General features: G+C 50.4%; 1 pseudogene; it reads left to right on the top strand.

Moving 5' to 3' along the window:
* Window positions 1-17771, top strand: part of LOC144268801 (antigen WC1.1-like) — a 38510-nt pseudogene extending 20739 nt beyond the window's left edge.
* The last annotated feature ends 5379 nt before the right edge of the window (window positions 17772-23150 follow it).

Below are 23150 nucleotides of genomic sequence, written 5' to 3' on the forward strand. Positions count from 1 at the left end.
GATAGCTTTAGCTTCCCTTATCGATTTTCTACATCTCAGAACTTCCAGTGTATATTGATTACTATTAAGTTCCCCTCTTTCCATTTGTTGTACATTGCTTTTTAAAAAAATGTCTAATTGCTGCCTGCACTGTCCCACTGCACTAGGATAGGCTTTTGGCCAACGTTCTAAGGCAGTGGAACACCTAACTCCCTGAGGCTCCTTTGTAATTTTCATCCTTCATTGGCTTTCTAGGACACATTGAGCTCCAGCTGGTTGGAGAGGACAGTGCCTGCTCAGGACGTGTGGAAGTAAGACATGGAGACACTTGAGCTACAATCTGTGATGCACACTTTGATCTCAAAGCTGCCAGTGTTATCTGTAATGGACTACAGTGTGGAACAGCTCTATCTATCCCAGGAGGAGCTCATTTCAGAGAAGGACATGGACCAATCTGGACTGAGGAATTCCAGTGTGTAGGGAATGAGTCACACATCATGTACTGTCCCAGGATATCACACAGGAATCAGACGTGCTCACATGCAAATGATGCAAGTGTCATATGCTCAAGTAAGAATTTGGCACAATGTCTCTAAAATCCCAGTCGTGTGTATTCTAGAGTAGAATGCAGCAAAAAAAATGATCTCGCTCTGTAGGGAGCTGAGATAACAAAGCTGCTATCAGCTTCCAGTAAAACCTAAACAACTCGATATAATGGGAATGGGTTCAATCCCCCAACTTTCCTTTCCTTTATTATTTAATATAAAATATCTTAAATGCTCCCTCTCTAAACCCCTTCTCCCTTCTCCCCTGGGCACACAGGGTTCCGCCTGGTGAACGGCAGCACAGCGTGCTCAGGAAGGGTGGAGATCCAGGTTCTTGGTGCCTGGGGAACCCTCTGTGACTCACGCTGGGATTTACCAGACGCCAACGTGTTCTGTCGTCAGCTCGACTGCGGATTCGCTGTATCAGCCCCAGGAGGAGGGTATTTTGGGAAGGGAACTGGCTTTGTCTGGACAGACACATTTCACTGCAAAGGGACTGAAACCCATTTGCGCCATTGCCCTGTTACTGCCCTGGGGGTCTCTCAGTGCTCACACGACAATGATGCCAGTGTGATTTGCTCAGGTAAGTGCAAGAGAGATGCTGGATTAAGGACACCTGCCCCTCAGTGTGTGATGCTGTCCCACAGTACTTACAACGATTAAAGCCAAAATTCCCAACTCGCTACTTATTTGCGGTGATTGAGCAGCAACCTGAGACTCTCAGGGCCTGATTCTCCAGAGTACTTACCATTTCTGCAGAGCTTTATGTGTTCAAAGTACTCTCCAGACACTAATAAACCCTTACCAAACTCCAGGGAAGTAGGTGGGTAAGTATTATTATTATCTCCTGTGACAGGTTGGATCACAGAAACCCCTTGGGGGCTGCCACCTGATGTGCCAAGACTACTTCTGCCCCTGCTTTCCCTGCCAGCTTAGGACTCCAGCACCCTGTCTAGCTGAGCCAGACATGCCAGTCTGCTCCAGCACAGACCCAGGGTCTGAAGCACATGCCCCAAAGCTGCAGACTTAACTGAAAGCAATTAAGAACTGTTCCCGTCTTTAACACTCAGATGCCCAACTCCCAATGGGGTCCAAACCACAAATAAAGCCGTTTTACCTTGTATAAAGCTTATACAGGATAAACTCATAAATTGTCCACCCTCTATAACACTCGGAGAAAGATATACACAGCGGTTTAACCCCCCTCCCCGGTATTAATACATACTCTGGGTTAATTAATAAGTAAAACGTGATTTTATTAAATACAGAAAGTAGGATTTAAGTGGTTCCAAGTAGTATCAGACAGAACAAAGTGAATTACCAAGTAAAATACAATAAAACACGCAAATCTAAGCCGAATACAGTAATAAAACTGAATCCAGATAAAATCACCCTCAGAGATGTTTCAATAAGTTTCTTTCACAGACTGGATGCCTACCTAGTCTGGGCACAATCCTTTCCCTGGTACAGCCCTTGTTCCAGCTCAGGTGGTAGCTAGGGGATTTCTCATGATGGCTGCCCACTTTGTTCTGTTCCACTCACTTATATATCTTTTGCATAAGGCGGGAATCCTTTGTCCCTCTCTGGGTTCCCATCCCTCCTTTCCAATGGAAAAGCACCAGGTTAAAGATGGATTCGAGTTCAGGTGACATGATCACATGTCACTGTAAGACTTCATTACCCACTTGCCAGCATACAGGAAGCATATTTCAGTTACATTATATTCACACTCATCAGCATACTTTCATAAAATCCGACAGAGTGCAATGTCACAGCTCCATGTGAGAAAAGAGAGAGAAAAGCAAAGTGACCTGCCCAAGGCCACCCAGTGAGTCAGCAGCGGAGTCAGGGGTCATACAAGCAACAGTCTGATGCTGCACAACCCCGATTTATCCATCCTGGGCACTGAAAGTGGCCAGGGCCCTGCGGGAAAATAATTCACTAGAAAATTAATTTAAATGGCCAGCCAATCTGGTTCCCTTGTGCCTAAATGGAGCCCATCTTATGGGTCTATAGATCCATAGAGTTTTAAGATCCAAAAAGGCCATTATGATCATCTGCTTCTCCCCTCACCACAAGGACCCCTCCTGCTTAATTAAGTTTCAGCTCCCCTCTCTGCCACATCTTCAGATCCATGTACAGAGTCTCCATAGGGCTTCTTGCCTGGCTGGAACTGGGATCCTTACAGATAAACCTACTGCAGAAGCCCTGGATTTCAACCTTCTTCCTAATAATGGACACGTAGCTTCCAGGACTGACCCCCACAGAGCCCAGAGTCACTGGTGCCGTTACACACCATGACTAAGCCTATGTGGCCCTGCCCAGAACTCTCAACAGACGTCTACTCTCCTCTTTACAACTGATAACTTTGTACCTTGGGGGCAAAAAACCTCGCAGTTCTCCTGCTTCTCACAGAGGCTGCTACCGGCATTCCTCACTGAATTCCCTACAGCCCTGCCCTGCCTTTCCTAACTAGCTACTCAGCCCAGACCCTGGTTCTCGGAGGGAACTCCTCAGCACATGAAGATGCTGATTTCTCCCTACAATTGCTGGAAGGAGAATCCCTTCTAAGGAAAAACACCTGGTCCCTTCCATACGAGCTCCATCTGCCATGATCCCATCCGGCCTTCCTGCGGAGCTGTGGTACCCAGTTATATCCATGAGCCTCCTCGGAAAGCCCCAGAGCTACTCTCTGCCCTCACACTACACTAGTGGCATACCTAGGACAGGAAACTTGGGTGGGCCTCAGCTTTCGGGGGTGGGCAGTGACGGGAGGAGCAGAGGGAGGGGTGCAGGAGGAATCCGGTGCCCTGGGAAGGGGGCAGGAGGGAGGGGGGCTCCAAAGCTGAGGCTGCTCAGGGCACACAGGCTGCGGGGCGTCCCTAGGGTAACCAGATAGGAAATGTGAAAAATTGGACAAGTGGTGGGAGGTAATAGGCGCCTATATAAGAAAAAGACCCAAATATCAGGACTGTCCCTATAAAATCGGGACATCTGGTCACCTAGGCGTGCCTTTTGGGCAAAGTGGGGTCCCACTAGGGCTCAAGCTCTGCTCACCCTTCCCGACCCTGGCTCAGTGTCCGTCAGCCCAGCCACGTCCCTTTCCTGCCGGTGCCGGGAGCTGCTGCCCCAGTCTCTGGCCCCAGCACTAGTCCCTCACAGACCTGCCCTCAGGAGGCACACCCACCGCAGGGCTAGTGCTTGGGTCAGAGACCAGGGAAGCAGTGCATGGCGCTGGCAGGAGAAAGATGTGGCCAGGCTGACGGACACCGAGCTGGGGGTGGGAGTCCCAGCCTGTGGATTCGGGGGGCTCCAGCCCTGATTTGGGTGGGCCTGGATGATCACTGGGTAGGCCACAGCCCACCCGTGGCTACACCCCTGCACTATACTAGCTGCATGCAGGCAGTCTCCTGGTTCAGTCTTTGGGCGAACTCCTGGCTCCGTTGAAGTCAATGGAGGTTTTACCATTGCCTTCAGTGGGGCCAGGATTTCACTCTTAGCTTTGAAATGTTATTTGGCTACCAAGATCCTTGAGCTGTTTGGATCCAGTGCGCACACACTGCACCCGTCAGGTTGCCATACTAGTACATACTGTACCTGACACAGCCAGTGGGTGTGCCCTGCACTGACTCTGCTGTTGTCTTTTAACATTGTCAGTCTCTCCTGGCTGCACCTGGGTCTGAACTCGGTGAGTAATTCCTAACTTACCACGCTGATGTCAGACTCTCTGATTCTGAGACAAACGCAAAGACTGAGATTCACATCCCAAGGGAGTCACAATATTCACCAACAAAGCACGTCCCCTTCCCCACCCCACACACAACCTGCTTCTTGTGCTATGAATTGATCAGCAGGAATCTCATGTTGGACTCAGAGATGACACCACATTTCAGGGGACAGCTCCAGTTAGAACCACCAGTGCCGGGAACTATCTAACACTAGGAGCTCCTGCACTGGATCTACGTGAACCAAGAAAGTTGCCACTTGCTGAGCAAAGATCAGAGGGAGCTAAGGGAATTTACCAATAATAACCTGTTCCTGACCACCGTGAATCCTGCTCTTCCATTGGCCAAACTCCCTCAAGGCAAACTTGCCTAAATCATTCACGACCCACCTGCTAAGTGCTTGTGCAGACACCATTCACTGGCTTCCAGGCATTTAAGCCTGGATAAAGTGACTACAAACCTCAGCAGCCATTCCACCACCACACACAGAGACTATTTTCCCAATCAGTAATCAGCAGGAATTCCCTCGCTCACTCATTTAGAGAGTCCGTTGGCAAGCCCTTGTGTCAAGCTCAGATTTTTAAAATTCTTGCAGCACCTTCCACTTTTAGATTCACAGGAATAAGTGTCTTCTGACAGAGGTTGTTCCCTTCAACACTGTGACACACTCTGATCACTGGCTTATACCTTCTTATTGAGAAATAGTCCACAATTTCATGTGCAGTGTTTCTAGTGTATAAGAGAGAGTGTTATTCAGTGTATTTCCCATCTCTCCTGAGCCCAGGTCACTCTGAATCACTCAGACTGCTGAACGGAGAGAGCCGGTGTGACGGGAGAGTTGAGATTTCCCTCCCTGGTGTGTGGGGCAGAGTGCTGGATGACCAGTGGGACATGGACGATGCCAGCGTGGTGTGCAGGGAGCTCCAGCGCGGAGTCGCTGAGAAAGCTTTTAACCCCCCAAAGACTGAGAATGGAACGGGCCCTGTGGGGCTCAGAAGGGTCCAGTGTGCAGGAAATGAGACTCGTCTGACTCTCTGTGACATCTCCACGTCTGAGACAGCCCAGGCAGGAATTGCTGAGGATGTCGGTGTCCTTTGCTCAGGTGATTCATTTCCAAATCTCACAAACATTTTCTGTTCAGTAGGAAAATACATATTAACAGCTGGGATCTATCCCCGCAGGTAGCCGGCAGATCAGACTGGTGAATGGGACAGGTCGCTGTGCCGGGAGAGTGGAGATTTATTACAATGGCAGCAGGGGGACAATCTGTGATGATTCCTGGGATCTGTCAGACTCCGATGTCGTTTGCAAACAACTGGGATGTGGACGTGCCATCAGTGCAACTGTCTCTGCTCGTTATGGGCAAGGATCCGGGCAGATCTGGCTGGACGATGTGAACTGCTCTGGGAAGGAATCCGATCTCTGGGCGTGTCCTTCCGGGGGCTGGGGCCAGCACAACTGCAGACACAAAGAGGACGCGGGAGTTCTCTGCTCAGGTCTGTTCTGGGAATGCTCACGTGAGCCTGGTGACCAGGGGATTAAATGGAGGGGGCAGATGTTTAAGGAGATTGCTGAGAATGACACTCTCATTGACTGTCTCTTCCTCCCTTTCCCTTGTGTAACTACCTACCAGGGTCACCATTAGAAAGTCCTCAGCTCCCACCCAGAGGCGTTGGAGATATTGCAAGATTTCCCTTAGAATGCTAGAAGGCTGCATCTCAGGTATCTAAAGGAGATGATATAATGGAAAGCAGTGACTGAAAAGGATGTAGGGTCCTAGTGGAGAAATAACTGAACATGAGCTCCCAGTGCCATGTGTGGCAAAACGGGCTAATGCGAACCTTGGATGTATAAACAGGGGAATAGTGAGTAGGAGTGGGGACTAAATTTTACTGCTGTACATGATGCTGGTGAGACAGATACTGGAATACTTTGTGTCCAGTTCTTATGTCCACAAAAATTGGAGCAGAGAAGAGCCACAAAAGTGATCTGATGAATAAAAGCCTTACAGTGAGAGATTTCAGATGCTGAATCTGTTTAGCTTATGAAAACGACCAAGAGGTAACTTGATTACATGGCATAAGTCTCTTCACAAGGAGAACATACCACTTCCTAAAGGGCTCTTTAAACTAATGCAGAAAGGCAGAACAAGAGTCGATGGCTAGAAGCTGAAAGCAGACAAATTCAGATCAGAAATAAGGCCCAGGTTTTTAACAGGGAGGGTGATTAACCATCGGAACAAACTACGAGGGAAATGGTGCATTCTACATCTCTTGAAGTCTTCCTGTCTAGACTGGATGCCTTTCTGGAAGCTACGCTTATGTCAAACTCAAGTTATTAGGCTCTATGCAGCTGTTTTACAGAAGGTCAGACTATTTGATCTCATGATCCCTGTCACACTGTCTGGAGAGGCTCACGGCACTGAGTGCCCACCTCAGGGTAGATGGTGAGAAACAAGGCAATACCCCAAACTGCTGGTGTGTTCTATAAGTAGATTTCACCAAGCCAGCAACAGATGTGAACTCCTGGACCAATGTTCCCTCTAATTTTTACATCCATATGTGGAATGAATTTTGTTCTGTGTACCAGTCTAGAGGTGATGTGTGGTGGGATTGGGGCTGAAGGGTTCAGAATGTGGGAGGCAGCTCAGGGCTGGGGCAGAGGGTGGCTGTGCACGGGGTGAAGGCTCTGGCTGGGGGTGCGAGCTCTGGGGTGGGGCCAGGGATGAGGGCTTTGTAGTTCTGGCTGCCCTGGGGCTGCAGCAGGAAGAGAGGACTCCCCCAAGGCCTCTCTTGCTGCAGCAGCCTGGGGCTGGGGGAGAGGCACCTCTCCCCACTGCGGCAGCTCCAGGGCTGGGGAAGGGGTGCCTCTCCAGTCTAGGCCCCTGTGGCTGCTTGCCTAAGTGGCCTTTGATAGCCTTCTGTGCGTCCATATGGCCACGCAGCTCAGAGGGAACTTACTCCTGGATCACTGTATCTATCTTACCATGGAGTCACAGACCTTAGACTCTCCAGTCTATTGTCACCCAAACAAACTGGACTTCATGATAAGTGGTCACTTACACCTAAAATCACATCACATTCAGGTTTCTTCCAATCCCAAGAGACCAGCCACCTACTCAGATCACTTCGTACCCTGGATCTTACATCAAAGACAATGCCTGTAGCCAATCCTGTAATAAAGTATATACAGGTTTATTCACGAGGAAAAAGAAATAAAAGGGTTGTTTACACGGTTAAAGCAAGCAATCATCTACACACAAATGAGTTACCATTTATATCCTCAGAGTGACAGAGTTGTAGTGATCTGTCAAGTCTAAATGTCCTTCAGCGCTGACCCAGGGGTAACCCCTTGGGGTCTCGGGCTTCAGTTTGGTTTCTTTAGCCCTGTCACAGTTCAAACAGCCAAAAAGATGAAAAATCTTCCCATCTATTATTTTTATTTCCCTCTTCCAGCCTTCAAAGCAATAGGATAAGACCTTCTGCATGTACTACATGCAGGGGATGGACGGTGGGGATCATTCCCGTGCCTGAGTTCACAAGTTCAGAGCAAACATTTTCAGTTATAAAGCAAAACTTGCATATGTTCTTGTAGCATGGACCACAGACATTACAAGTGAGATTAATGCCTGCAGCAACTAACCAGCATTTCATAAAGTCTAAACACTCAATACATTCTTACAAGACTAATACCTGTTTTCAGCAAAACTAACACAAAGGTGACCCTACCTGGTCTCCAGCTACAAGATTGCAAGTTCTCAGCCAAGGCCTGCAGCCTGGGCAAGAGCTGGCATCTGGCCTGCCAATGTCACAATCCTTCCCGGCCTTTTATCTATTACAATCTGTATGTAGCTGCTGCTAAATGGTGGCCTTCCAGAGATGCCCACTGTATTTCGAAGGGGCCTGTGGTGTCTAAAAGAGTCTCTTACTCCTGGAGTGGTTCTCTAGCAGTTGCTCCTGCAGAATGATGCACAAGATCATTAGCAATCGCAGGGATTTCACTCTTCACACCCCAGTTCATTTCAGAATCAAATGATTTAAATTCCCTTTTTCTGCATTTTCTTCTAGAGTTCACAGATCTGAGGCTGGTGAGCGACAGTGACTGTGCAGGGCGGCTGGAGGTTTTCTACAATGGGACGTGGGGAAGTGTTTGCTCCAATCAGATGTCTGGAGTCACCCCAGCAATTGTCTGCAAACAGCTGAACTGTGGGGATGGAGGGCAAATTGCAAGTGACTTTGAATATGGAGCAGGTTCTGGTCCCACGTGGCTGGACCACATTGCATGCAGTGAGCAGCACAGCTCCCTCTGGCAGTGCCCGTCAGAGCCCTGGGATCCAAACTCATGTGATAACAGAGCAGAAGAGACCCTATTTCTTGTACTGGTAATTCTGAAACTACCTGCATGCACGCGTGCAAACCCACATGTACGCGATGTGTTCAATTAATTGAAGGGTTAGGAGAGAATTTTTGTTGTTGTTCACATCTCAGTGTAGGCAGATTTAAATTCTCAACACAAGATACAAATATATTTTCATGATGTTTTATAGGAACAAGCATTTGTCTGACTAACAACAAACATGGAAGTTAATCAATTAATCTTAAAAGAGACCGGTGTTAGACACTGCGATAAGGTAGTCTGAGAGCCAAGAAAAGTCTCTCCCTAGAGACCGACATTAGGCAGCTCTGTGGTTATTTATGCTTTTGGGATGAACAATCAGAGGTGGGCCCAGGCTGTGCAGTTTGGGTCAGAACTGGAATCCCCCATAAGTCTGGGTGCATGCCGGCCTATGTGTCTAACAGCTGAATTGCAAATTAATGAGGTATTAAATGACCCAGAGTTCACATTTCAGTTTATACAGTGCTGAAATTAGGGGGTTAAAATACAGATAAATTCTACTTCCATCTCACACACACAACCCAGTGCATTCACCTCAGCTTCTTCTCTCCATAGAAAAAAAACCAAAACCAACTCAGACCCTGTTTGCCGAATGCCCGAACTCTCCAAGCTGCACAGGTATCTCTGCTTCTCACTGTCTCCCTCTTGGTCCCTAAGTTGTCCCAGTAACATGTGAGGTTTCTGCATTTCTAGACCAGGACAAGTTATGTGTCGTGGGAGGAGAGGACAGATGCTCAGGGAGAGTGGAGGTTTGGTACCGTGGCTCCTGGGGAACAGTTTGTGATGACTCCTGGGACATGGCGGATGCTAACGTTGTGTGTAAACAACTGGGCTGTGGATCTGCTGTGTCTGCCCCGGGCGAGGCTGCATTCGGCGAGGGGACTGGTCCCATCTGGGTGGAGACGTTGAATTGCAGAGGGACAGAGTCATCTCTCTGGGACTGTCCTGCCAGGCCCTGGGGTGAGAGCAACTGTGGTCATAAGGAAGATGCTGCCGTGAATTGCTCAGGTGAGTGACAGGAGATGTTTCTGCTACATGCTGTAATATTCAGGGAAAAGGATGGTTTAGCCCACCCATCCCCTTTGATCCCAGACCAGGCCCTCCCATCTCCTGTGTGCCGGAGCATCCTGGATGTTGAGGGGTGGAACCTTTGTGGGGTCAGACTGGCTCAGGCACCAGCCCACATAGCCCCTGCATACATCACAGGCCCCACTGTGCTGGTTTGTTATGAGAGTCCTCATTGCTGCACAGAGCACAAGGGACTTGGGCCCTAAATCACTAACAAACAGGCCCTGTGCTGCTGTGAGGGAGTCTGTGGAGGTGACAGCTGGAGACAACCAGGGACTCTCAGAGGTGAGGATCCCCCTGGGAACAAACACGTCACCTCCCCCTTGCTACAGGTTTGTGGGCTCCCACGACTCTCACAGACTCATCTCTCCCTGTCGCTTGTTCATTTCCATCCAGCTCCCCCGTGCCGCCCTCCGACCGACAATGGGAGAGTCATGGTGCCCGTGGTGATCTGCATTATCCTGGGGGCCCTGCTCTGCCTGGTCTTAATCATCCTGGGGGCACAGATGTGAAGTGCCAGGGCACAGCGCAGAGGTGGATCCTGATTGGTGTCACTGTGTGAAATGCTTCTGCAGTAGCAGGGCAGCTGCAGGGTGTCAGGGTGAGGGGCAATACCAGGCTGGGTGGGGTGGCCAAGGGTGCCTGTTAACGCCTCTCTCTTTTACTATTTCATTAACTGTCTGGCAGTGGAACAGTCCAGCCATAAAATCTGGAGATGATACTGGCTAGGGACCTTTACAGTTTCAGAGAAACGGCATCTGTATCCCCACCTGCCCCCACCCTCCGGTGATCCACTCCAGGAATGCCTACTCAGGCCTCCAGCCGTCACCTGTCTCTGGGTGGGAAACCCCTGTCCCATCTCCTTGCGGCCAGGGGCTTTTAAGACCGCACAGTCCCCTGCCTTCCACTGTGATACCCCCAGCAAACCAGTCTGCCCACAGGCCAGCCCCCATGCTGTGCTTTCTCCCCAAGGGCTATGAGCAGGGCATTGCCAGCAGTTACAAGTTACCACCCAGCTCTCTCTCAGCAGATTACACCTTATTCCGAGAATAAAAGTATGACAGAGAAAATATTAAAAACAATAAAAATTCCTCCACACTTTCTGAACATACCAGAATTCACCCATCTTCCTCATGGGCAGCCTGGTAGACCAACATCCCTCCAACGATTCAGTGTTGAGATCCCCATGGACAGAAGGTCCTGCCCATTTGCAGAATCAAAATGAAAGCCCTGGGTCTTTTTAAACTCAGCCTTTCATATCAGAAGCCCTCCTTTGTCTCTTGGTCTCTGGTAACCCAGTTTGAACCAGTCTGTATAAACCACCCTGAAGGTTTTTACCTTTCTGGAGTTGTTTACAATCTCAGTGATTCACCTTAATCACCCACCCGCCCACCCACACACACACACACACTCTCAGTGTTTTTTCTTCCTGGAGGAGCTGTGGTAACCCTCCGACATGCAGTAGAACATAAACCATTCATAGCTTTAATACAGTGATTCCCAAAGATACTGCCTGGAGCTGCAGTATCTGCCACAGGGAGGGGATCTGAATATCATGAGGAGAGACATCATGGAAAAGGGACCGAGAGAAACTGGAAATATTATCAAGGAAAAAAGGTGTATAAAAATAGAGCTGTGGTAAATAGTTGTGAAGAGAGTGATCCAGTAGAAAAGACAATCTTAGGAAGGAGAAGTGTGGGAAAGGAGCATTTTACTATCTTGTACTCAAGGCTGGCACTTGTCGGGGATTTTACATCTATAACACACTTTATACAAACATTAGCGACCAGCTCCTTGGCAAGAAGATAGAAGATGGGATTGCCATCAACATACATGTAACAGTCACAACTTTGCAGTAAGACAATGACTATAATCAGATCTCATGCTTCAGGGCTTCAGCCAGTCACCTGCAGGGGTCAGGAAGGACTTCTGGGAAGCCCCCATCTTTGTGTTTTGTTTTGCTTCGTTTTGCTTCTTGCCCTCCTCTGAAGCATCAGACTTTAGCTACAGAGGGAGCTGTGACACTGGATGGGCTGGACCAGTCCTCTGAGGTGATACAGAGAAACCTCTTTCGAAGATATCTGGCTGGTGTGTCTTTCCACATGTTCAGGGTCAAACCAATTGTCAGATTTGGGGTCAGGAAGGAATTTCCCCCCAGGTCAGATTGGTAAAAAGGGACCTTGGGGGATTTTCCTCTTCCTCTGAACCATGGAGCATGAATCGCCAGCCACGATTATCAAGGCATCTCTCAAGTAATCAGTTCCCTGCCACTGCGGGGCCCTTGGGCATTGGTGGTACCTTACTCGCTCCTGCTTTCTGCCTGTGGCACACAATAGCTTATTCTCCTGAGGACTGAAATGCTTTACTGGAAGGGCATCTTTGGGCTCAAATCTATTGGTATCTGGGTGAAATGCAGTGGCCTGTATTATACAGGAGGTCAGACTAGATGTTCTAATGGTCCCGTCTGGCCTTAAACTCGATGAAAAAAAAGAGGTTCTCACCATTTTGCAGAGAAACACCTGCGTGGGGGAAGAATTATTTAAGCTGCTCCAAAGGGGAATAGCCAGAAATAATGAGATGAGATTAAAAAACATTTAAGAGGAATGTGTGGAAGCTTCCTGACAGAGAATTATCCCTGGGAACCATCATCAAAGTGCTGTTGTGGAAAGAAATACTGTCACCTGGCTCATTTAAATTCCAGCAGTGGGAATGTGTGGTAGGGTTCAGGCTCGCACTGGGCCCATGGGGAGGGGCTGGATGATCCCATAGTGTTTCCCATCTCTGGTTTCAATGACCCTGTGCAAACCCTGCCCTTTGTTTTCAGGCTCCAGAAGACCCTTGGATCCCTTCTCTGAGGCCGTGTACGAGGAGATTGATTATAACCTGATGAGAAAAAAGCAGGAGATGTTCAGTCGCTCAGGTCTGTGGGTCTGACTCTTAACAGGGGGCAGCTATCTAATGCCCTGTCCATCTGAGGCCCTGACCCAGAGTTAAATCACTGCAGCTTCCGCCCTGTGAGCTTGTCATTGGAGCTGGGCACAAGTCTCCATTGCAAAATGTTTTGGTGAAAAATGGAGATTCAGAGACACCGAAACATTTCACAAATTCTTGTCGATTTCACCCAATTGTTCCAAATACACACAGAATGATTCATTTCATTTCAACACTTTCTAAAGAAAACATTTTGTTTTTTTTCAATTGGATATTACTTTTCCATTAGAAATTTCCTTTAATATTATCGGGGAAAAAAACAAATAAACAAAAATTAACGAATGTCGAAAAGAACACCAAATGGTTTCATTCAACATTAAACTTTTTTTTTACTTTTGCATTTCCCAAAAATTTCCCAAAAAAGTCATTTTTGGCTCAACTCAAAACAATCTTATGTTTTGCTTTTTTCCCGAACGGTCAGAAAACCAAACCATCTGGTTTTTTTGCCAAGCTCTAGCTGTGGGAGCTGGGTCTGTGGTGAGAGCAGCAGTTACTCATGTAGACTGAGGGAGATGGGTTTCCTTCCCACCATACACTGAGTGTCCCAATTCTAGGGGCAGTTAATTTCCCATCTGCCCGTCCTGCAGCCTTGGCGTGTAACCAGTGAGGGGTCAGGAAAGCGACTGTCTGGGGCAGGCTAAACTATCATTTGAAAACTTCTTTGGAGCATTGGAGCAGGGGATGTTCTGTGCCCCCCTCCCACCGCAGCCACTGGTCTGCTGGGTCGGCTCCCTCCTGCCCCCGGAGCAGAGAGATCAGCCCAGGAGAGCCCCATGACTTTGAGTCCTGGCCCTTTTATCCTTTGTGCCATTTTGTCTCAATGTCTGATGGGAACATCCTGCCCCAGGGCTGTGCTGTGGTGGGGCTCTGGGAACATGCTCAGGGCATCTCCCAGCATCACTGCCAAGATGGTTACAGTGAATGACAAAAAGAAAAGGGGTACTTGTGGCACCGTAGAGACTAACAAATTTATGAATCACAGACTTTGCTCTGGGCCTTTCTTGGTTTAATCTGGAAACACCACGGAGAGCTGATCGACTGATTCATGGGGGAGGTGGGTATTTACCCTTAAGAAGGAGGAGTCCCCTCTATGGCTGAGGAGGCCAGGACAATTGTGGAACTTCCCTGGACCAGCAGCCAGAGACAGGCCATTCACTCACCCCAGCATCTTTCAGGTCAGATCGTATCATCCCCTCAGTCACATTTACCACAATAACATGGAGATTTCTCTTGGGGAGTCTGTGTCAGCCTCTCACCGCTCAGAGTTGCTGTGAATCACCATGTCCTGTAGAAGGAGGTATAGACTGAGACTGGAAATCCTGCTCCAGGCCCCAGATGTGTTCCCAGTCCTGCAGTTCTGCTGTTCTCACTGTAATGAATTTCTGGTTCTCGTCTCTCCAGTCTCCTATTCAGATGACTCAGTGACGAAGCTGCAGTATTACACCGGGGACAGCAAGGGGGAAAACGATCCTGGATCAGAAGAAGGTAACGGGGGAGGGGCCGAGAGACCCACATCTGGGCAGAGAAATGAGTTTCTATCACACTTTCTGCAATCGCAGCCATTTCCACACCCCCCCCCCCACACACACACGGTTCCCATTGTACACAGTCGGGTCTCATCCCATTGAACAGGATTTCTGTCAGAATCTCAGGATGGGAACATGTGACCATCTCCTGAGCACACACCCCTGGGAGTAGCTCCCAGTGACCTCCCCAGGTGAGGAGCTGGAGGAGACGGGTCAGTCTCTTTTGGTGGAAGGCGTCAGTGCCCAGCAGGGCTCATCTCTTGTCCCCGAGAGAGAGAGGAAGATTGTCCTATGTTATAATTACAGATGGGATCAGCCCAACTCACTGATCCGAACCCACCAGAACTTTGGGGGGCAGAGGGATTTGCAGATTCTGACCCCAGGTCTGGATCTCAGTTTTGGGGCTGGCACCTGTCGCTGTAACAGGCTGAAGCAAAATCCTGGACCTGAACTTCCGGGCCTGGCCCCATCTCTAATCATAAATGGGGCGGCATTTCTCCCCGAGCTGCTCTCAAGGGAGTCCATGATTTGGGCCCTGTGGGAGTTTAGCCTGTGGCTGGGGGAGGAGACACTGAGCAGATGAGCCAGTTCTGCTGAGAAGCTGGAGCGCTGCCAAGTTGAGCCCTGGGCTGCCTAAGAGGCCAGTGGAGAGCAGGAGCTCACAAAGGATCAGGCCAGTGACCTCCCAGTAGGAGCTTTAATTCCTGCAGAGGGGAGGTTCCCCCTCCCCAGCGTAACAGGAAAATTCAAACCTGTCTGCAGAGATCAGCTGGATTCACACAGGCCGGCTCTGGCCTGGCAGTGCCCGTGTTCCAACCTGTTATCTCAGCACAACCCAGATCCTGCTCCCACGGAAACACGTGAAAGAGCTGCTGTTGGATTCTGCAGGGACAGGATTGGCCCCTTGTTATTTCTGGGACTCCTGTTTTACTGTAGTTCTCTGACTTGTGCCCTTCTCCCCATGGCCCCCTGCGACTTCCCCTCTCACGTGCCATGATACACAGCTCTAGTTAGAAGGGCCACCTGCACTATAGAGACGCTGCTGGTGTCATGGGCTGAGTGTGGTGTTTGCTGTTCCAGAGGGAGTTTCCCCAGGGGGGTCTCAGTTGGATTACGATAACGTGGAGGAGCCTGCCTTGAACGACGTCCCCCAGACTCCAGACGGCCGAGGTGAGCAGTGAATCCGCCTCCTGGAAGCAACGTCACCCTGACGAAAAACTAACCGTATTTCTCAGTAGGGACAATAGTGGTTTGCTAAGAAAACCAGGAAGTTCACCCACCAGTATTGTCTATTGGCGTAATGCTGGGGGCGCTGACCAGGTGCATGACAAGAGCTGTGTGGAGGCCCAGGGGTAGGGAAGCATGTGATGTCCTAAGGCATAATAAAGGCCCATTGCAGGGACTGAAGGAGCAGTTTGCTCAGGAGCTGCCCACACTATACTTGGCTCAGGTCACTGCCCCAGCTTATATACATCTGTGTCAGACACGCTGTGCTGGGCGGGACATAGAGATTTTACACCCAAGGACCCATGTCCCAACCTTATTAGCTGGCTCAGCTCCAAGTGGTGTCAGTGCCTTGGAGACTGATGGCAGTTTATGGGGTAAACTTTATCAGGAGAATGCACTGAAAAGTCATTTTTAAAGTAATGTCAAGTTTAGGAAGCCAGGGACAAGCTCTGGGCAATTCCAAGTAATTTCTGTTTGTAATTATTGTAACCAAATGCCTTGTGGAGTAATCCCTCTGGACTAGATCCCAGACACCCTTTCTAGACCTCCCCCCCGTCCCACGCTTGTAATCTAGGAGCTCTATGATCCTCTCATTTAGCTCCTGAAACATATCAAATCAATGTGATATGTGAAATCCCCCAGTCTGAGGGTTCCAGAGGAGGGCTTCTCTTAATGCCCTGAAGTTGGAAGTTAAGTGCTGAGAGATCCCCCAGGGATCAGTGAAGCTGGTGCATCTGCCGCTTGTAGTTTATTTCTGTCTTCACTGTGAATATTCTCTTAATTACTGCACATCTTCACGTCAGATGCCCCTGCGCTGCCTGGAGATGTCCCAGGGGCTGTTTACGATGATGCCAGAGAAGTGTCTGTCCCTGAAGGTGACCCTGGCTTGGGGCAGAATGGTGAAAAAGGCACTGGGGCGAGTGACAGGGACAGGGATGCACAGACAGGTGAGTGGAAAACTGTTTGCACTTCACAGTGTCTCTGCAGAGTGGGGTAGCTGGAAATGTGGGGTGCACAGCAAGGGAACAGCCCTGGCCAACCCAACGCCTGTGAGAAAAACTCTCCTTCTCTCATCTCTCCATTCCCTCAAAGAAGAGGCTTCAGTGCCTGAAATAGAGAGAGGAAAAGTAGAATCTGTGCTGGGTGGTCCTTCCTGGTCAAACCAGCAAGATAGCTCGGATTCCCTCAAGCTCTAGGTTCAAATCCTTGGGTGTGGCTGCCCTACTCTTGATGTACTGGATTCCTACCTATTTACTGAACGTGTATCTTTTGGGCAGAATCTTATAAACCAAAGTCATGTTACTGCTGCACAAATGCTAAAGAGCCCATGACACTTCCTGTAAAAGTCGGGCTTAGCCCATTATCCTTGGCCTAAGTTTCCACTCCCCTCCCTGTTGTGCCATGAGCAGAGGAGGTGCAGTGGTGATGAAATGTGCATTGCTTAGTACTTGATGCTTATCTTCATTGTTAGGGCAGAGTGAAAGTTCTGATGTCCTTAAGTGCTCCTGGCTGGTAAGTGCTTGGGATTTTTTTCACCAATGTACAGGTAGCTATAGCTGGCACTGGACAGTGTTAGCTGGTCTGGAAACCAAAGGTTTTAATTTCTAGACTATGTATCGAGATGATGGATTAGAACTTGTTCTAGACCAAGCCAGAAGACTGAAGGGGGAACAATTCCTAGCCCACACCGTAGAGCAAAGGTTCTCAGACTGTGGAGCACAGAATATATTCTGGGGCAGTATGAGAAGCCAGAGCAGAGAGCAGCGGCTCCTTTCCGGGGACCCAGCTTTGAAGGCAGTGCTGCCAACAGCAGCAGCGCAGAAGTAAGGATGGCAGCGTATGGTGTTGCCACTCTTACTTCTCCGCTGCTGCTGGCGGTAGTGCTGCCTTCAGAGCTCGACGGCCAGGGAGCTATGTACTTAGATGGCTCTTTGTGACTCAATGCCCGACTGCTTTTCATATTTAGTGAGAGTTACATGTTGATTTTTGTAAATCGGTATACGTACTTGTGTGGTGTGTGGGGGGGTGTCAACTGCAATGGACACAAAGAAGGGGGGTGATCAAATAAGTTTGAGAACCCCTGCTGTAAACACTGCCTTGCTCTGCTGCTGCCCATCACCATAGAGTGGATCCACTGACTGTATGTGTCCCCCTTGGTATTTTCAGGTGGGAGTCTGCACTCGCGAAGGAGTGAAGGTGTATCTGGGGTGGAGAAGGAAACCCTGTTCCTGCCTCCGGGAGACACAGGTTATGATGATGCGGGGCACTGTGACTCTGGAGGATCAATATCAGAACAATGTGATTGGACAGAATAGCTTTGTGCTGATGTAAACGCTTCGCCTCTTTCTCTTAGAAATGCTCCCCCTGTTATGATGGTCCAGAGACAGTCGCTGCCAGTTTGATAGACAAAGCAGGTGTTTTTATAAAATTTGTGTGAAGTTGCAAGAAATACAAGTGTGAGAGGGAAAAGATTCATAAACTTTCTTTGTATAATTTTCCACTGTTTCAAGGGGTGGAAGTTTCCTGCTTTTTTTATGCCTGTAATTTCTTCATCTTGAATTTGTGCCTTTTTACATATTAAATCCTTTCTGAAAGTCTTCCCTGTTGTGGAAGTGTTTCTTGCCAGATGAATTGTGCAGTTTCCAGGGTTCATCACAGGGAGAGGCTGAGATACAACAAACCAAGAGACAAGGGCGGGCCACCTCTGGGTATGGACGGCTGTCTGATGGGAGGTGAGTTTACACTGAATGTTCTATCAGGCAGGTGGTAAAAGTGAGACACCGGCAAGAGAACATTCTGAGATTAGCAACATGGTTGTTCCTAAACCTAATTCAGATCTGAAACTTTCCCTGAATCCAAGGAGATAAGTGGGAAATTCTCTCTGGGTAATTCACACCTGAACTGAAGGAAACGGTAAAAAGAATTCCCCATTAGCGATAAATACAGAGGATGAATATTTCTGCTAGGACAATAAATAAATTTTATAGAAAATAATGACAAGAGGACGGTTAATAAGAATCTGGGTTTCCACGGAAGCAATAAGGCTAAAACAAGTAACAAGTCACTGAATTGTCACTAGAAACCCAGTAAAACTGATCATTTTCATACAGTGGAATATTTACTTCCATGACAATCTACGAATATAGTTTAAAGTCAATGCTGAGCTGAGTACTGACTAGTGGAGAAGCCAGAGGTGTTCTCTCAATGAACCCTCAGTGGAATCAATACCAGAATGCCCACAGAGTACATTGCTATTTCACAGAAATATCTTTCTTTCCTTCACCACCAATCCTGCTTGCAGTTTGGTCACTTCATCTGTAGAAAGATAGAATGGAAATAGAAATGATGAGAGAAGGAGTTTCCAATCATCTCCATTCAACAGGGTCAGGGGTCATATGAAGACGCAGAAATACAGCAATTTACTTTCAAAAAGAGAAAAAATTAAAAAGACAAAACTGAGACATGTCCCTGACCCGTGGAGACTGAGGAGGGAAATCTCAGGGGCTGTGCTACCCTGTTCCAGGGCAAAGAGAGGAGGAGAACTCCCCCCAGAATGACACCTGCAGATCCTGGAGAAAAGGAAAGAGAACAGGGACAGCAGCAGGTGAAGGTGAGTGAGTGGGGGATTCCCTTGTATAAGTGGGGGATGTTATAGAGAAATTGTGATCTGGATCACTTGGTAAGCTGGGTCCATTCAAACACTGAGCTTTAATAAAACGCAAGGTCATATTTCTGTGACTCGGAAGAATTTAGGTGTCATAGCGGACAAACAACTCAGCATGAAATCCCAGTGCCATGCTGTGGCCAAAAGGACCAACGCCATCTTTGGATATTTTCACAGGGTCAACTCACTGCACGTGGTGCCTCCTCCTGGCAGCTCTGAGGATTAGCTCTTGCCAGGCACTACCCTTCCCTGATGGTGTCTCTACCCATCATCTCTTTCACCCTATGGCCCCTCTCACTCTTAGAGCGGCAGCTTCCTTTTAGTGACCTGGCCAGAGAGCTGAGCCACGAAGGTTCTCCCCTTCCAGGGAATTCAAAGTCCTTGTGGACGAGCTGTCCAGCTGGCATCCCCAGCACGCTGGGCCACTTCCCAGTGGCTGATAGGGAACCCAGGCCTGTCTCTACACTGGCTTCCAGCCATGCAACCCTCTAACAAGCATCCAAGGGCTGTATGGTCCTACTCTGTGCTGCAGTTTCCCTGGGATTCTTCCTACCTATCTGGATTCCCCCTTTCTGGCTCCTACGCGTAGGAGCAGCTAGGGGGCTCTGCACACTGCCCCCACCCAAGCGCCACCCCCGCAGCTCAACATTGGCTGGGAACTGTGGCCAATGGGAGCTGCGGGGGCAGTGCTCCCTGGCTGCTCCTATGCACAGGAGCCAGAGGAAGGACATGTCACTGTTTCTGGGAGCTGCTTCAGGTAAGTGCGGCTCAGAGCCTGCACCCCTGACCCCCTCCGAAGCCCTCAGTCCCAACCAAGAGCACACTCCTGCACCCCAAATCCCTCATCACCAGCCCCACCCCAGAGCCCACACCCACAGCCAGAGCCCTCACTCTGCCCCCCCTTCACCCAAACCCCCCACCCCAGCCCTGATCCCCCTCCTGCTCTTTGAATCCCTTGGTCACAGCCCAGGGCACCCTCCTACCCAATCCCTCATCCCTGGCCCCGCACCAGATCCTGTACCCCCAGCTGGAGCCCTCACCCCCTCTTGCATCCCAACCCACTGACTCAGCCTGGAGCCCCCTCTCGCACTCTCAACTCCTCATTTCTGTCCCCATGCTGGAACCCACACCCCAGCTCCCTGAGCCAGCCTGGTGTAAATGCAAAGTGAGTGAGTGAGGGTGGGGAAAGTGAACGACAGAGTGGGGACGATGACAGGATGAAGTGAGTTGGGGGCAGGGCTTCAGAGAAGGGGGGGCAGGGGACAGGGCAGGAGTGTTAGGTTTTGTGCGAGTAGAAAGTTGGCAGTCCTATTCTTCAGGCACAGCCTGGGAAGTTAATTGTCCTGCCTAGCCACTTTAACCCCTCAAGACCTTGTGTGGGGTGGGCACCCAATCACAGATAGATATAGATATATCTATATAGATATAGATAGATATGTATTGTGACAAAGTTCCTGCTCTACCTTGGTGGGTCTTGCACTTATTGGCGGATTTGCTCGCCTTGGAGCTTCATGGCAGCCCTCAGCTTGGCCATTTTTCTGAACTCACAGTCCAGGTCAACTCCTCCTGTGTCTGACCAGGAGTTGGGAGAATTTGGGGGGAACCTGAGCCAGCCCTCTAGTCCGGGTTCCAGCCCAGGGCGCTGGGGAATGCAGCTGTCGAGAGTGCTTCCTGGAACAGCTGTGCGACAGCTACAACTCCCTGGGCTACTTCCCCATGGCCTCCTCCCAACACCTTCCTTATCTTCACCATAGGACCTTCCTAAAGGGTCTGATAATGCTTGTGCACCTCAGTCCTCCAACAGTCCGCGTTCTCACTCTCAGCTCCTAGTGCCTCTTGCTCCCAGCTCCTCACACACACACGACAAACTGAAGTGAGCTCTTTATTAAAACCCAGGTGCCCTGATTAGCCTGCCTTAATTGATTCTAGCAGCTTCTTCATTGGCTGCAGGTGTTCTAATCAGCCTGTCTTAATTGTCTCCAGAAGGTTCCTGATTATTCTGGAGCCTTCCCTGTTGGGAAACGGAACGTCTTTTGCTTGCTCCTCAGCTATCTGCTTTCTATTCTTTCCTAAAGCCCCCTGGCCCGGATTTTTCTTACTTTTTGCACCTGCCTTAGTCCCCCCCCCCCCCGACCGGGCCGGACGCTTTTTTTGTTTTTTCTTGATTTTTTGTTTTTTTTTTCCCCGTCTACGTCCTTCGCCAGCACCCGCCCCACCCCCATGCCTGCTTTCGGGCACAGCTACTTGCCTCAGCTGAGCCCCCGGAGGAGGGGGGGGAAGATTGCTGATTTTGCTGTCCGGAGGGGGGAGTGAAAACCCCCAGACCCAGCCGTTTTGCCAGCAGCTCGGACCTTACAACATTCTTAACATGCCGGAAGCCTTAGAAAACAGCCAACACAGCCGGAGAAGAAGATTCAGCAGACAGAAGAAATAATATAAATCATCGTGAGAGGGCCGTAAGACTGAGTAATTTTCTGAATTACACTCTCGTGGGGGGGAGTTTGACTGTGATTACTCGCGTTTGTGGCGGCACAGGGGGTGTGGCGTGGAGACCCCCACCCCCGATCCATCGGTGCCCCCCCCCCCATCGTTATTACAACTGTCACGGCCCCCCGCCGTCTGTCCCTGCTGGCAACCTGCCATCTCCCTTCGGATCCAGCTGTTCGCTTTGAACTTTGCCTTCCGGACCGGACAGAACAGCCGACCAACCGAGACTCTTTGGACAAACGTGTGTGGGTCTGCACCCGCCCCCCCCCCGGATTGCTTATCCCACAGCTTCCCCTATTACTGGACCCCGATTTTGTCTTCCCTCCCCTCCCCCAGTTTAACCCCCTCGGCTTTCCCCCGCTCCCTGCCCGCAGCCTAGCGGAAGGAGGGGCTACCTCGCCTTCTCCCCTCCCCCCTCCTCCTTCCGGTGTCTTCCTGTCTCTCCCTGCTTACAATGGCGGGGAACGAGACGGGCGAGACTGCTTCAACAAAATTAGTTGTCCCTCCCCCACCACCACCCCTGCCCGATCCCCAAGGTCCCCCCCCACCACTACTGTCAAGATATTTGCCACCCCCCCTGCTGGGGCACCGGTAGCAGGAGGCACCAGGGTGGTCGCTGCTGCTGCTGCACCCACCGCCCCCCCAGATTCTAGGAAACCCCCCCCCGGTTCGCCAGAAGGGCCAGGGCAGGTGGAAAGGAAAGGGCCCCGCTAAAACCACTGAGCCCTCCATGGCAGGGGCTGCCCCCACTGCTGTGGCCTCGTCATCAACCGTGGTGCCCCTCCCTGCGTTTCCCTCCACCAGCTCTGCGATTGTCCCTCCCCCGGCCCCCAGGACGTATGCCCGGGCGGCAGCGGGCTCCCCCCTGCCTGCCGCCTCGTCATCTCGCCCCCCCCCACCTCCGCCACCATCACCAGCGGCCGAGGCCCTTTCCCCGCCTTGACCAGGAAGCACGGCGTCCGTTGCCTCCTGGTGCCCGCCTTGCCCCACGTGGAGACATACGTGCAGGCGTTGGCGAAGGTGGTAGGACCCACGGCTATTGTGGCGGCCTCCAAGATGTATGGGAAGGTCGTTTTCTTCTTAGCCTCGGAGGATGCCGCCGAGGACGCGGTAGAGAGGGGCCTGACGGTGGGGGGGGTGTTTGTTCCCCTAGAACCGTTAGAAGATTTGGGCGTTCGCCTCGTCCTTACCTCCGTTCCTCCCTTCCTACCCAATGCTGCCCTGTTACCCGCTCTTTCCACCCTGGGGAAACTTGTCTCTGTCATCAGCCCTCTCCCGTTGGGCTGCAAGGACCCCACCCTCCGTCACATTTTTTCGTTCCGCCGGCAAGTGCAGCTTCTACCACCGGCAGGGGCGCGTGACGAAGAGGCGCTCGAGGGGTCCTTTCTAGTCCCCTACCAGGGAGCCCGCTATCGGGTCTTTTATTCTACCGGAGAGGCCCGGTGTTACCTCTGCCGTTCAGCGGGGCATGTCCGCAGAGACTGCCCTTTGGCCCGGGGGGGAGGGGCACCCGAAACCCCCGGGACCCGGCAGGACATCGGCC

The sequence above is a fragment of the Eretmochelys imbricata genome, chromosome 1 (assembly GCF_965152235.1).
Source record: "Eretmochelys imbricata isolate rEreImb1 chromosome 1, rEreImb1.hap1, whole genome shotgun sequence".
In the NCBI taxonomy this organism is placed as follows: domain Eukaryota; kingdom Metazoa; phylum Chordata; order Testudines; family Cheloniidae; genus Eretmochelys; species Eretmochelys imbricata.